Consider the following 12,746-nt stretch of genomic DNA (forward strand, 5'->3'; position numbering starts at 1 on the left):
GGTGACACGTTTTCGGAGCAGGCTCTATGGCAGTTTCCCAACTGAGTGGTTCTAGTAACATTGAATGTAGTGTTCGGGTTATTGTGCCGTTGTATTGATGTTTGTATGTGCCATGTATGTGTATGCGCTCAATGTAGTTCACCTGATGCTTGCAGTATGCGTAATGTTTCTACATGTGTGTATACTAGAGGTTCCCGATGATTCCGAAGCGGAATGGTGGCGTGAGGAAATAAAAATATTTTTTGTAGAACATGAATTGGGCGGTACCTAGCGCTACCTAGCTGAGCTACTTGCAATTACTCTGCTTGACCCTGCCATCTGGTGGCAAGCGATTTAACCTCCTTTCATGCTACGCGATAAACAGCGGCTTCGAGTTTGTTCTTTTGAGAGCGCCTTTTGGTTTCGCGGATTGGTTTGCCATTCCTCCGTGATATGCTGTTGACGAAGGAATTGTGACTCGAGGAACAGCAAATGTAAGACGTAAAGTGCGCGAAGTAACTATGCATCGGTTCTCTCCGCTTAACATCGCAGTGCTGACGATGAGAAGACTGAGTAACTGCTTTTGAAACGCAAGTTTTTGCACCTGCGGACGGAATCTGCACTCTAAGAAAAAAGGGTGTATACGGGTACTCCCCTCAGGGGAGTTAGACCGTGTCCCATATGTGACTCCCCTGGGGTGTTTGTGGTATCCTCTCAAGTAGGGGAATTCAAGTACTCCCCAGATATACGGGATCCCTTAGCACCCCCCTCAAAGTCCACGGGCCTCAACCGACACCCCTTACTTCGGGTGCTGTTAGGCGCCCTCTGTTACATTCGGGTACTTATATTACACTGCTAATTAGAGGAATTATATGAAACCATTTTCAACTCTCAGGGAGTCAACGAATCCCTTCTAAATAGGGTGCTTTTTGGCACCTTTTGTGACACCCAGGTACTCATGTGACACCCGTAAATCCAGGCATTATTTAGTACCGCTTACAACTTTCAAGGAATCACTTGATCGCCCCTAAATTGGATGCTTTGTGGTGCCCGTTTTTATACATAGAGACTCGTGTGATCTCCCTAATTGCGAGTGTTGTCACACACTATACACAACCTTCGAAATTTTCCGCGACTCCCCACTTTTGGGGTCGCTTTTGTACACCATGGGTCTCGCGGAGCTCCAAATAGTGAAGGCACTTTTTCAGACCCCGAAACTCAGCTAACTGGCTTGTTCAGGTGTGCTGGAGGGGCAATTATTCCTAAGGCCAGCTGTCATACGAGAGAGTTCTGAATTCTTTGCGTGTCAAGTTCGAGGAGGTTTCAGAGATAAGAAAATAATACCCACGGGCAACGTGCCCGCATCAAAATTTAACTGAAAACTTCTAGAAACACACAATCCAGACATTTGAAAAAAAGTCCTGCCAGTCATGTCAGCCAACAATATTGTCAACCACGTTTTTATTGTCAAATCAAAAACTTGATACAGGTCAAAAGCTTAAAAAATAATTACTAAAAGCTTGTAGCCTGCCAAGAAGCTTCAGGGCAACCTTTTCCAGTGGTGTTTCTTTCAGCCCGATCGTACGTTCAAAAAGAGCCAAGGCGGACTTGATCCCCGTTGCATATTGAATATCCAAAGTTCAATAAATTATGAGGTTGAAGCCATGGATGACGTCGCCAACATCCACCGACAGGTCCTCCACCTGGACTTGGACAGCTGCAGAATAGAAGGCGTCCTCTGTAGAAAATAGGACCGTCAGATGAGTTTATCTTTCTCCTGGAACCTGCAATATAATAAAGTACCGCACTTAAAAAAAGTATGCAAACATGGGTCATGATTATACGTTCTATTATTTTTCATATTTAGATATAATAATCAGAGATTGCCTGCTTCCGTATTATGTGTGAGTGCATAATTTTTCTTTTAATGTCACGTAATGATTTCGATGTTCGCAGCCCTTAACTTTGCATTGACTGTTGAGGCCTTTCACCAAATGCTCACATATCACAAGATGAAGTGAACAGGTAGTGTTTAAATTATTTTAACATACATATGACCTTCATGTGCCTAGTACGAAGCGGGCACATGTTTAGGGGATGCATATAATTCGAATATGAATTTAGCTCAATTTGGACCCAATTAGTGCAACGCCAATTCTCGAAACGTCGCACACGATTTGGTCATGTACTAAGCTAGAAAACTGGGCCAGTTGAACTTCGTAATTTGTCAGGACTCGTAAGGAACCCCGCCAGGCACGCGCAGGAAAAGGAAAATATTGTCCTGCGCAGATCGCGTTTTCGATTTAAACAGTGTTATGAGCTGCGTCATTCGCTTGAAGAGCTCTGTAGGTCAAAGTGATTAACCCACCGCGTATTCTGTGAGGACATCGACACGAGTTTCGCTGCATTTTTGTGATGGGTAGGTTTTCTTGATCGGTTGCTTTAGCTATTTTCTGCTCCAGCTGCGCATATCTGAGGCATAGCGAGGCGTCCTTCGTGAGCCCACCTTCTCCATGTCAGTTCAAGGATCTGCTAGGACTTTGGCTCGAAAAATACAGTGAGGCTTTCATGAGGCATCTTATCACTGCGCTGCTCAAATTTGTTGAGAATCTGTGGAAACAAAAATGATTGTCTGAAATTAATATTGTTCTTAGAAATAATTAGTATAAATCTGAAGAAGCGTAAAAGGTTGAATATAGTAGATGTTAAGCATAGATAAAACAAGGACCCTACTACCTACAGAATAAAACAACAATCTCTTCGCATTCCCTCAAAGTCCTGAACAGATCACCAACAATAAACACGTCTTCGCCGTAATGCAAGTGGAAGTTATACGTGTCCCAGTAACGTTCAGCGCCTGGCGAGAATCCGTTTAGCGCCTAATCAAAGCAGTTCGCTATTGCCGGAGAATATGAAGGAACCTCTTTGCCTCCGCGGCTGGAGTGATAAATTGGGAGTGTGAATGCCTTTTGGCTGATTTCAACTACACATCAAGGTTGATTTAAAGTCCTGAATTGTATATTGCGCCGTTTATAACAATATTCAGCGAAAGCAAAATATCCCATTTTGACTTTTTTAGTCAATTATTCATGGTAATACACGAAACCGATCAATCAATAAGTTAAGTGAATAAGAGAAAATATTTAATCGTGCTAACATGTTTTTTTACCGACGTTTAGCCCTACTAGTAACCAAGCGATTGAGATGCTTTGAAAGACTAATACATGAATGGTTTACTGAATTTCCCCTGAGAGCTCTTTCATTTTGTAGTCTTTTTATTTAGGCAAGAATTTTCTAGACAAGCCAATATCTATGTCAATATTTCGGTATTTAACATTTTGGAACTTAAATAAATATTCCGAGAATATTTCTGCTTACAACATGAGCTCGCCAATTTCGGCAAGCCATTGACTATGCGACTTTTGTTTTCTAGCACGAATTATTCGACTATAGCACCAGTCGACAGCAGACTATTCCGATGGCCTTAAATATAATTTGACGGAACCAGTGCGCTCTAAGCAATTTGTACCAAGAGAAATATGAAGCGCCACATCTTACCTGAATCATCAGTCTCGTTGACGAATACCTTGAGGGCCGATTCTAAAAACGCTTGGCGCACTCCTTTCTCTGTTCGACTGCCACCAACAACGATAATTTTTGTAGATGTCTTGGAAGTCGCGAACAAGTGACACTGGTGCACGCCGTTGAAGGTATGACGGGAGGAGGAAGCAGACGGATTGCTGGAGCGGAGAGGAAGGAACATCCCTTCTATCCACCATTCCGCCTACTTCCCCCTCCCCAGCGTACTTTTCCCTCGCCCTGAACCTCTAGTTGTTGCTTTTTTTTATTTTTTATAACTTCTTTTTTTCTTTTTTTACAACACCTGTAGCCGTACCACGTCGCCGGTGACGCCATAAGGGTACGGGATGACACGGCTGTGAACCGGAGTTTAGAGGAAAGTCAATGCTCATCCAAGGGCAGAAGGGAACAACAAACCTGTCGAGTCCGTCCTTCCCCTAGCTTAGCGAAATCGGGTTGGAGGACGTAAGGGATTATAAGGAGCGGCCGGGTGCTGGCGCACCTGCCTCTATTGTGAGCGTACGCTGGGAAAGCTTCAGCGAAAACATTTCAGAGCCTCGGGAGAGATCACCTTGACGTTAGTTTTCGTAATTACTTCGTCTTCTTTACGCCGCGCTCTGTATTCTCCATCGTGATTTTATGGGAGAGCAGAGCAATTAATAAAACATTGACCAGATTTGTTTTGACGTCCTGTATCCACGTCTTGTGTATAAAAAAAAACGAAAAAAAAAACAACTCTCGCTTCGAGAAACGAATATTTATGGAAGTTTTTAAAATTATTTTTAGCTTCTCACTTTAAGTCGTAATATTGCTTATATAATGGGAAAAAAGGTTGTGAATTTTTGTAGAATTACTGATTTAGATCCCGGCCACTGCCCCATTGGATTCGGATTATCATCGTACAGGAGTGCGATAAAGGGACAATAAAACTGTTCTCCACTATCGTCAGATACCTCCAGTTTATAACCTATCAAACACTTATTTCCCCGCAGGGGGCACCTGTGAAAGCAGGTGTTTGGAGAGTGGCGTCTCCACGGACCCCGAGCCATGCGGGTTCGCCCGCCCACGTATGGCTGTGCGTGGCTTTCCCGTGTCCGGGGAAAAGGGCATCCTGGTGGTTGAGCCGAGCCCGGGGTAGGTTTGGACCCTTCGGGGCCCCCCGGGTGAGGCAATACACCACTTCGGCCCCTGCTTCTCGTAGACGGGAGTCCTGGTAAGGCCCGGCCAGGATGATTCAGTCTAGTCGCCACTTCTACTATCCCCTCTCTGCTTTCACCCTTGTCTTCTCCTCCTTTTCACTCTTCTCATTTCTCTTCTTTCCTTTTCAACTCCTTTGGCGGCAAGGGCTAACCTTGGGTGGCGACAGACACCTTGTCCAGAACCACTCTTGGTTATAGAGACTGGGCAGCACTAATAGCGTAACGTCTTCAGCCAAGCCATTCTTGTTATGGAGCGTTACCTATTCCCTTGTTGGGCTCGGTGGTGGGCGGTGCACCACAGTTTCCGAAAACCCTCCCCCTTCATATGGGTTCTCAAGCTAAAAAACCTTTTGATCGGGCCCCGAAAAGGGTCCGCACCGAAGCACTGCAGATAGAAAAACCAACATACACATTTTCAAAGTTCCCCAAGTTTCTTGTCATGCACTCTGAGGATGAAAAACCGCTTGGCAAGTTGTCCCCTTTCCTCATTTCAAAAGTTCTTGAAGGAGTGATTGGGAAGAATTACAATGCAAAAAAGATGGCATCTGGTGATCTCCTAGTGGAGATACACAGTAAGCAACAAAGTGATTCACTATTAGCACTAAACTGTGTGACTGATTACAAAGTCACTGTCACACCTCATAGAACACTTAACACAATTCAAGGAGTGATCTCAGAAGACGACCTGCTCGAATGTACAGAAACCGAAGTAGTTGAGGGCCTTTCCACACAGGGGGTAATCGCTGCTCGGCGTATTACCCTTCGCCGCGATGGTGTTGAACGCAAGACGAAACACATCATCCTTACATTTGAGTCAACTACACTTCCTGAAGTTGTGAAGGCAGGATATCTCCAGTGCCGCGTCCGCCCCTATGTGCCAAACCCTCAGCGGTGTTTTAAATGCCAACGGTTTGGCCATGGGTCACGGAACTGTCGAGGAAGTGACACTTGTGCCAAGTGTTCTAGCAAGGAGCACGTTGCTGATGTGTGCGAGAATGAGCCCCACTGTGCTAACTGTAGCGGTAAGCACCCAGCATACTCCCGATCCTGCCCATTATGGAAACAGGAAAAAGAAATCCTCACCTTGAAGGTTACCGAAAATATTTCATACGCTGATGCAAAGAAGCGTTTCGCCTTTGTATCCAAAGGCTCTTATGCCGAGGCCGTACGCAGGGGACCGGTACGGCCAATGGTTTCGACGGGAACTCAGACGTCTACGGACAGTCTGCGCCTCCCGTCGAGGTCTCCGTCCTCGGGAGCGGTGCCAGTGACACCGCTTTCGAACCGTAAGGTGGATGCTGCCTCTTCTGCATCCACCTCAGGGCAGGGGCTGACCCCCCCTGCTCCACCTGGCCCTTTGGCCCCTAAGGGCCGAGGCCTACCCCCTCGCTCCTCTGCTCCCCAGAGGAAGCCCGGTGAGACGTCGAAGCAGTTGGCCCCTAAGGGTCAACCGACGACACCACCGGAAGAGCCCATGGAAGAGTGTGGGCTCAGATCCGACGACGAGGCTATCCTCTCGGGATCGGAGTCCTCCCTCGCTGCTCCCACTACCTCTAGTGGGAAGCAGAATGACTGCGCGAAAAAGAAAAACGCTCCGCGCATAAAAATCGATTTTAAACCTTAGTAAACCGTTTTTTTACCCATTCTTGCAGTTTATAAGTTAAAGTTTATTTTAATTTTAGCACTGCTATGAGTAAACAATTAGGTATCATGCAGTGGAACTGTCGCGGCCTTCTTCGTAATATTGATGACGTTAATTTTTTCCTCGATGAGCTTCGTCCTGTGGCACTCTGTTTGCAGGAAACCCATCTGACCGACAAACACACACAGGTCTTACGCCGGCACCAGGTTTTTAGGAAGGATCGCCTTTCTCCTAGCCCTTCTGGTGGTGTCGCAGTTGTAGTGCAGAGCGGGGTTGTGTGTGCTCAGGTTCCTCTACAAACACCACTCGAGGCAGTAGCAGTTCGCGTTCTCCTTGACCGACTCGTCACCCTGGTCTCTCTCTACCTGCCACCCAACGTTCCACTGCAGCTCCACGAGCTACAAGGACTCATAGATCAGCTGCCTAAGCCTTTTTTAATTCTAGGTGATTTTAACGCCCACCACCCACTGTGGGGTAGTGTTCGTCAGGATTCTCGTGGTGGAGTTTTAGAACGACTTTTATTATCCTCCGGGCTCTGTCTTCTGAATAAAAAGGAGCCAACGTTTTTTAGTGCTGCTCATAACACCTTTACTTCAATAGACCTTTCCATATCATCACCAGCTTTACTTCCATGCTTTTCATGGAAGGTTTTAGATAATCCATTTGGCAGCGATCATTTCCCCATAATTTTAGAAAGTTCAATACCCCTTCCTTCGCTTTCGACCCGCCTTCCAAAGTGGAAATTAGAGAAGGCTGACTGGGCTCTTTTTGGTTTAAATGCCGTACTGGATCCATCGCTTTTTCGCAGTATGTCCCCCGAGGAGGCGACGGTGTTTGTCACTGAATGTCTAATTAATGCTGCTGCATCTTCTATTCCGCAAACATCCGGCGTCCTACCCCGGAGATGCAAACCCTGGTGGAATGAGGACTGCAGAGTCACTCGCAGGAAACAGAACAAGGCATGGGGTATATTTCGCCGTTATCCCACTGCTTTGAACCTGATTGAATTTAAAAAATGTAGGGCCAAGGCACGTTGGACACGGAAACAGGCAAAGAGGACATCATGGGAAAAATATATATCTTCTCTAAATAGCTTTGTCCCAGCTAAAGAAGTTTGGGATCGCCTGCGGAAAGTTCGAGGAGATTACCAATCTTTCCGAACTCCTCTGTTTTCTTCCCCCTCTGTATCGCTGAAAGATCAAGCAAATGTTCTTGGGGAGCATTTCCATCTTATTAGTAGCTCCTCTAATTTTAGCGAAAAATTCAAGAAGTTCCAGTCGACTGTTGAAAAGCAGCCCATCTCGATGTCGGAGGGTGGTTTATTTTTTACAATAGACCATTCACAACGTGTGAACGCAAGGTCGCTCTTGGTGCAAAGAAGAAGTCTGCACCAGGGCCAGACAGACTCCACTATGAAATGTTGAGGAAACTGTCCCCTGAATCTATGAACGGTTTGTTAACCTTCTTTAATCAACTATGGCAAGCTGCTGCCTTTCCTTGTTGCTGGAAACATGCCCACATAATCCCTTTTTTGAAACCTGGGAAAGACCCTTCTATTCCTACGAGCTATCGTCCCATCGCACTCACAAGTTGCTTAGGGAAGACCTATGAGCGGCTTGTGAATCGTCGTCTTGTCCATTTCTTAGAGACTGAGAATTTTTTTGATGTAAACCAGTGCGGCTTTTGGGAGGGACGAGCGACCACCGATCATTTGGTTCGCCTAGAGACCGCTATACGTGAGGCATTTGTACACCGGCAGCATTGTGTCTCGGTGTTTTTCGATTTACACAAAGCATATGATACCACATGGAGGTATGGAATACTTCGCGACTTGTACAACTGTGGTGTACGAGGCCGCATGCTTCAGTGCATACAGAGCTTTCTCAGCGAAAGAACCTTTCAAGTCCGATTGGGCTCCACACTTTCAGATGTTTTTTCTCAAGAAAATGGTGTTCCTCAAGGAGGAGTGTTGAGCGTTACCCTCTTTGCTGTAAAGATTAACAGTCTAGCTAAGGTTATGCCATCATCAGTAACTTACTCTCTATATGTGGATGATGTGCAAATCTCTGTGTCTTCCTGTAACCTCTCCAGTTGTGAACGACAATTGCAGCTTACAATCAATAGAATGTGTAAGTGGGCAGAAGAAAACGGCCTCAAATTTTCTCCTGAAAAAACAGTCTGTGTTCCTTTTTCATTACGCCGGGGATTGTCTCTTGATCCTTCCTTGCATCTTAATAGCATTGAGATATCAGTCCAACAAGAACACAAATTTTTGGGTGTTATTTTTGACAAGAAACTTACCTTTGTACCCCATCTGAAGAATTTGAAACGGAAATGCTTGATGTCATCAAGCATCCTAAAAGTGCTATCGCATATGTCGTGGGGTGCTGATAGGCGCTGTCTTCTACGACTGTATAACTCCTTAGTTCGATCCCGCCTCGACTATGGTGCAGTAGTATATGGGTCAGCGCGGCCATCCGCTCTTAAGATGCTTGACCCAGTACACCACCTTGGACTACGACTTTCTACAGGTGCATTTCGCACATCTCCCGTGAAGAGTTTGTATGCTGATACGCATCAAATGTCCCTTGAGAAACGGAGGCAGTACCTCAGCGTCTCTTATGCTTACAAAGTATTTTCAAATCCAAAGCATCCCTCCTACAGTGCCCTTCATGCTTGCAGAAGTTCACAACTTTTCGAAAACAAGCCGAGCATTGTTAGACCATTAGGCCTCCGTTTGCTAAGTACTTGTCAATCCCTTAATATCCCCCTCCATGAGATTCCCTTGCTTAAAAACACTCATAGGGTTGCTCCATGGGATGTTCTGCCGATTTTCTGTGACTGGTCACTTGCAAAATACAGTAAGAGGGTCATTTCACCACAAATCCTCCGGCAGGAGTTCCTCTCCTTGCAACAAAAATATGCAGACTACCTGGAGTTTTATACAGATGGGTCCAAATCGTCGTCTTTTGTAGGGTGTGCTTTCTATTCCGCCTCCTACAGCAAAGCCACACAAGTTGACTCTAGGGCAAGCATTTTCACTGCAGAGCTTTATGCTATTTTACTAGCGGTCGAACATATACTCGACAATAGTATAATGAAAGCTGTAATTTTTGTCGACTCGCAGAGTGCCTTATTGGCTGTGTCCTCCCTGATGCCCACAAAGAACCGCCTTGCACAACATCTACATGGTAAGATCAATAGCGCCCTGCGACGCGGTCGGGACATTAAGTTCTGCTGGGTGCCAAGCCACGTTGGGATTTTGGGCAATGAAGAGGCGGATAAATTGGCCGTGTCTGCCCAAGGCTCGTCTATAACATTCAATTGCTTACCTTACCAAGACTTGAAACCACTTCTGAGGAAATCTATTTTTCTCAAATGGCAGCTTGAATGGGATACAGAGAGCAACAACAAACTTCACATTATCAAGCCCGTTCTGGGCGTTTGGCAGAGCTCTTACAACAGGGAACGTCGTGTGGAGGTTCTTCTATGCCGTCTAAGAATAGGTCACTCCCGTGTGACACATCAGTATCTGCTTTGTGGTGAGGATGTTGCACTATGTGAACATTGTGGAGAGCTTCTGACCGTGTTGCACATTTTGTGGCATTGTTCGTCCCATCAACCACTCCGTCAATCATGTTTTCTCGAACTTTTTAGGGATCATCTCCCATTTCATCCCTCTTTTTTGCTTGGTGATAAACCTTTAGTTCCATTCAGCCGTGTCTTAGACTTTTTAAAACAAACTGGATATTTATACCATTTGTAAATATGTAGCCTCAAAGTAAACTTTTGTTATAATATGTTCTAACTACATTAAGTTTGGCGCATTATGGCCCTCGTTGCTGCTGCGCCAATAAACTCCTAATCATCATCATCATCAAACACTTATTAGCACTTCTGGCCGCGCACGAGTAGTCGCAGAAAATATTTAATAAAAACAACTTGCTCTTGCACTTTGAACAGAAAAAGCGGCCACAAGTTTGAGGCAATGAGCTGTGTTGTCTATTTTTTTTTCAATTCTCTCCGTCCCAGGGTTTACAAATATAGCATGTTCTTTTCCAACCAGCTCGCCTGCCCTATGTATTTCTTGCAGATTATGTGCCGCGAATGATCATTACAGCAATGCGCAGCGGTTGTCAATGAACGGTGCACGCGCCGCACTCCGCACTCCCTACGCACTCCCCACTTCGTACATTTGGCTGTTCCGGCGGTCACTGCAGTGATTGAGCTCGAGCCAAAATTTGAATGTCCCGCAAGGCATCAATTGCGGCTAAGCCTAAGTGCAGTGCCAACGCAGTGCTCGAGTCCAACACATGAACCCCATTCAAATATCAGTCACGACAGTTCAGAAGGTATATCCGTGGTATATCAACGTCGTGGTTTCCCGAAACTGCGTCAGCAAGCTTTGCGTAGGAGCGACTGCAAGAGGAGTTCGCTTGTGCTTTTAAAACTATCAAAAAAAAAAAAAAAAAACGCACAGTTCAGAGGCATTGCATGAGAGCATGAAGTTCTCATACTTCTGTCAGCATTCTTTTTTGAAGTGCTTAATCTTTCAAATCAGTATCGTGTCATGGCAAAATGTATTATTATTGCACGATGAACGTTAAGGTCCCAAGTTAGCTTCCGCACTGCGGTGGCAAAATTATCCGTCTACAGTAGGAACAGTTTCAATCCAGAACAACTTTTGATTGCCTAGACCTCCTCACAGAAGATATGTACATACCTTTGAGTTTGTGACATGTCAAATAGAGTGCATTGCAGCAAACACCCGAAAACATAAACTGAATTTGTTAAACTTAATCACGGTGCTGTTTTTTGTTTTTGGAGCATGTGTTTCGAACTTTCGATGAATGCGTGGGATTCCTAGATTGGTGTAAAACAAGCATCTGAATAGCCGGTCATCGCACTAAAGCGAAACGTGGAAGGGCGTTCTGTTAACGTTATAATATTAATCGGGACGCAGAAACGACGATGGGCGGACATGAACGCCAGAGAAGAGGGGAAAAGTGAACTTGCGGGGCTCGGGACCTTTGTTTCTCTTGGGGAATGTCCGCCTGCAGGCCACCTTCTATCGTTCAGGAGCGCCCTCCCTGTGCTGCCCATGCCACGCCCCTTCCCGATAACTTGCGTCATAAAACCCTAAACCTAGTACAACACGTTGTAAGCCAATTTTCTAACCGTGACACATCGAAAACTTAGAGAGACAATCCCTAACAGACCCCGAAATCGTGAAGCAAAATATAAAAACACAACCCTGCAAGAAAAAAAAAGAAAAAAGGTCATGTTTTGCATTTTGTAGATTTTATTCCCTAAAAAGGGCCCCAACCACAACTTCAGAGTTGCTCACGAACACGTTTAGCTATTTCAGAGGTCGTTGTATGGGTCTTGGCATTCCTTTTATGCTCATTTAATCTGTCGTTAATGCGTCTTTATGTTTGACCTACAAGCGTAGACCCGCAAGCTAGAAATATTTCATACACGACACTGTTCCAACAAACTGATTTTTCAAGATGAGCCTTTTGCACTCATTCGTACCCGCGTGGAATGGCGCCATCCTGTTGGACTTGAAAGCGGAAATAGACACAGGTATCTACACCAAAGTCATTCGCATAAAAGCAGGAGCACAGGTTTAACCTGTGTGTCTGGGTTCTGTAAATAGTCTTTTTAAGGTCGAGCCCCCTTTCATCGTCCCTTTTGTGTCTGAACGTGTGTGTGTTCGCATTCTTTCACCACTGCATCATAGAGAATGGTTTTGTGCGCCTCATGCAGATGGCGTCGCGAAAACTCATCCAGATGTACCCAAATATCCGTCACTCCAGCCGCCGCGCGTGGTTTAAAGACCCGAGATATTACCGTTTTTTGCTTTGCATTTTACGAAACGAAATCGCGATATATGTTTAAAAAAATAGATGTGATTTCTATCTTTTTTTTTTAAGATAAACGATACAAAAATTACAAGCTGCGAATTCCTTCAGCATTAAAACCATTCCATCGCCCCTTTAAATATTCTTGTTTTCGATCCACCGCCCAGCCCGTCTCACGTTGTAATGTTACCTCTATTCGGTCGGAACCCTCGCATAACAGGGACATAATAAACGAAAACGACCTAAAATCCGCTCGCAGTTTACGCCAGGGCCGTAAGCTTGCCGAAACTGGAACACACAAAATGTAATTTACGGAATGGCGTCTCGGCCCACCAGGCAGTGCGCCAGCGCCGTACATGAAGCAGTCAAGAAACTTCTCAAACTGACAAAATAAAAAAAGGATGGCTCCCAGAAGTTTTTACCCTAAAATATCCTAACGCGAACAGGGAGGGTCATCATTCCAAGTGAAAAATCCCGACGACG

Source organism: Ixodes scapularis, unplaced genomic scaffold (assembly GCF_016920785.2).
Source record: "Ixodes scapularis isolate PalLabHiFi unplaced genomic scaffold, ASM1692078v2 PGA_scaffold2__306_contigs__length_199485367, whole genome shotgun sequence".
NCBI classification, from domain to species: Eukaryota; Metazoa; Arthropoda; class Arachnida; order Ixodida; family Ixodidae; genus Ixodes; species Ixodes scapularis.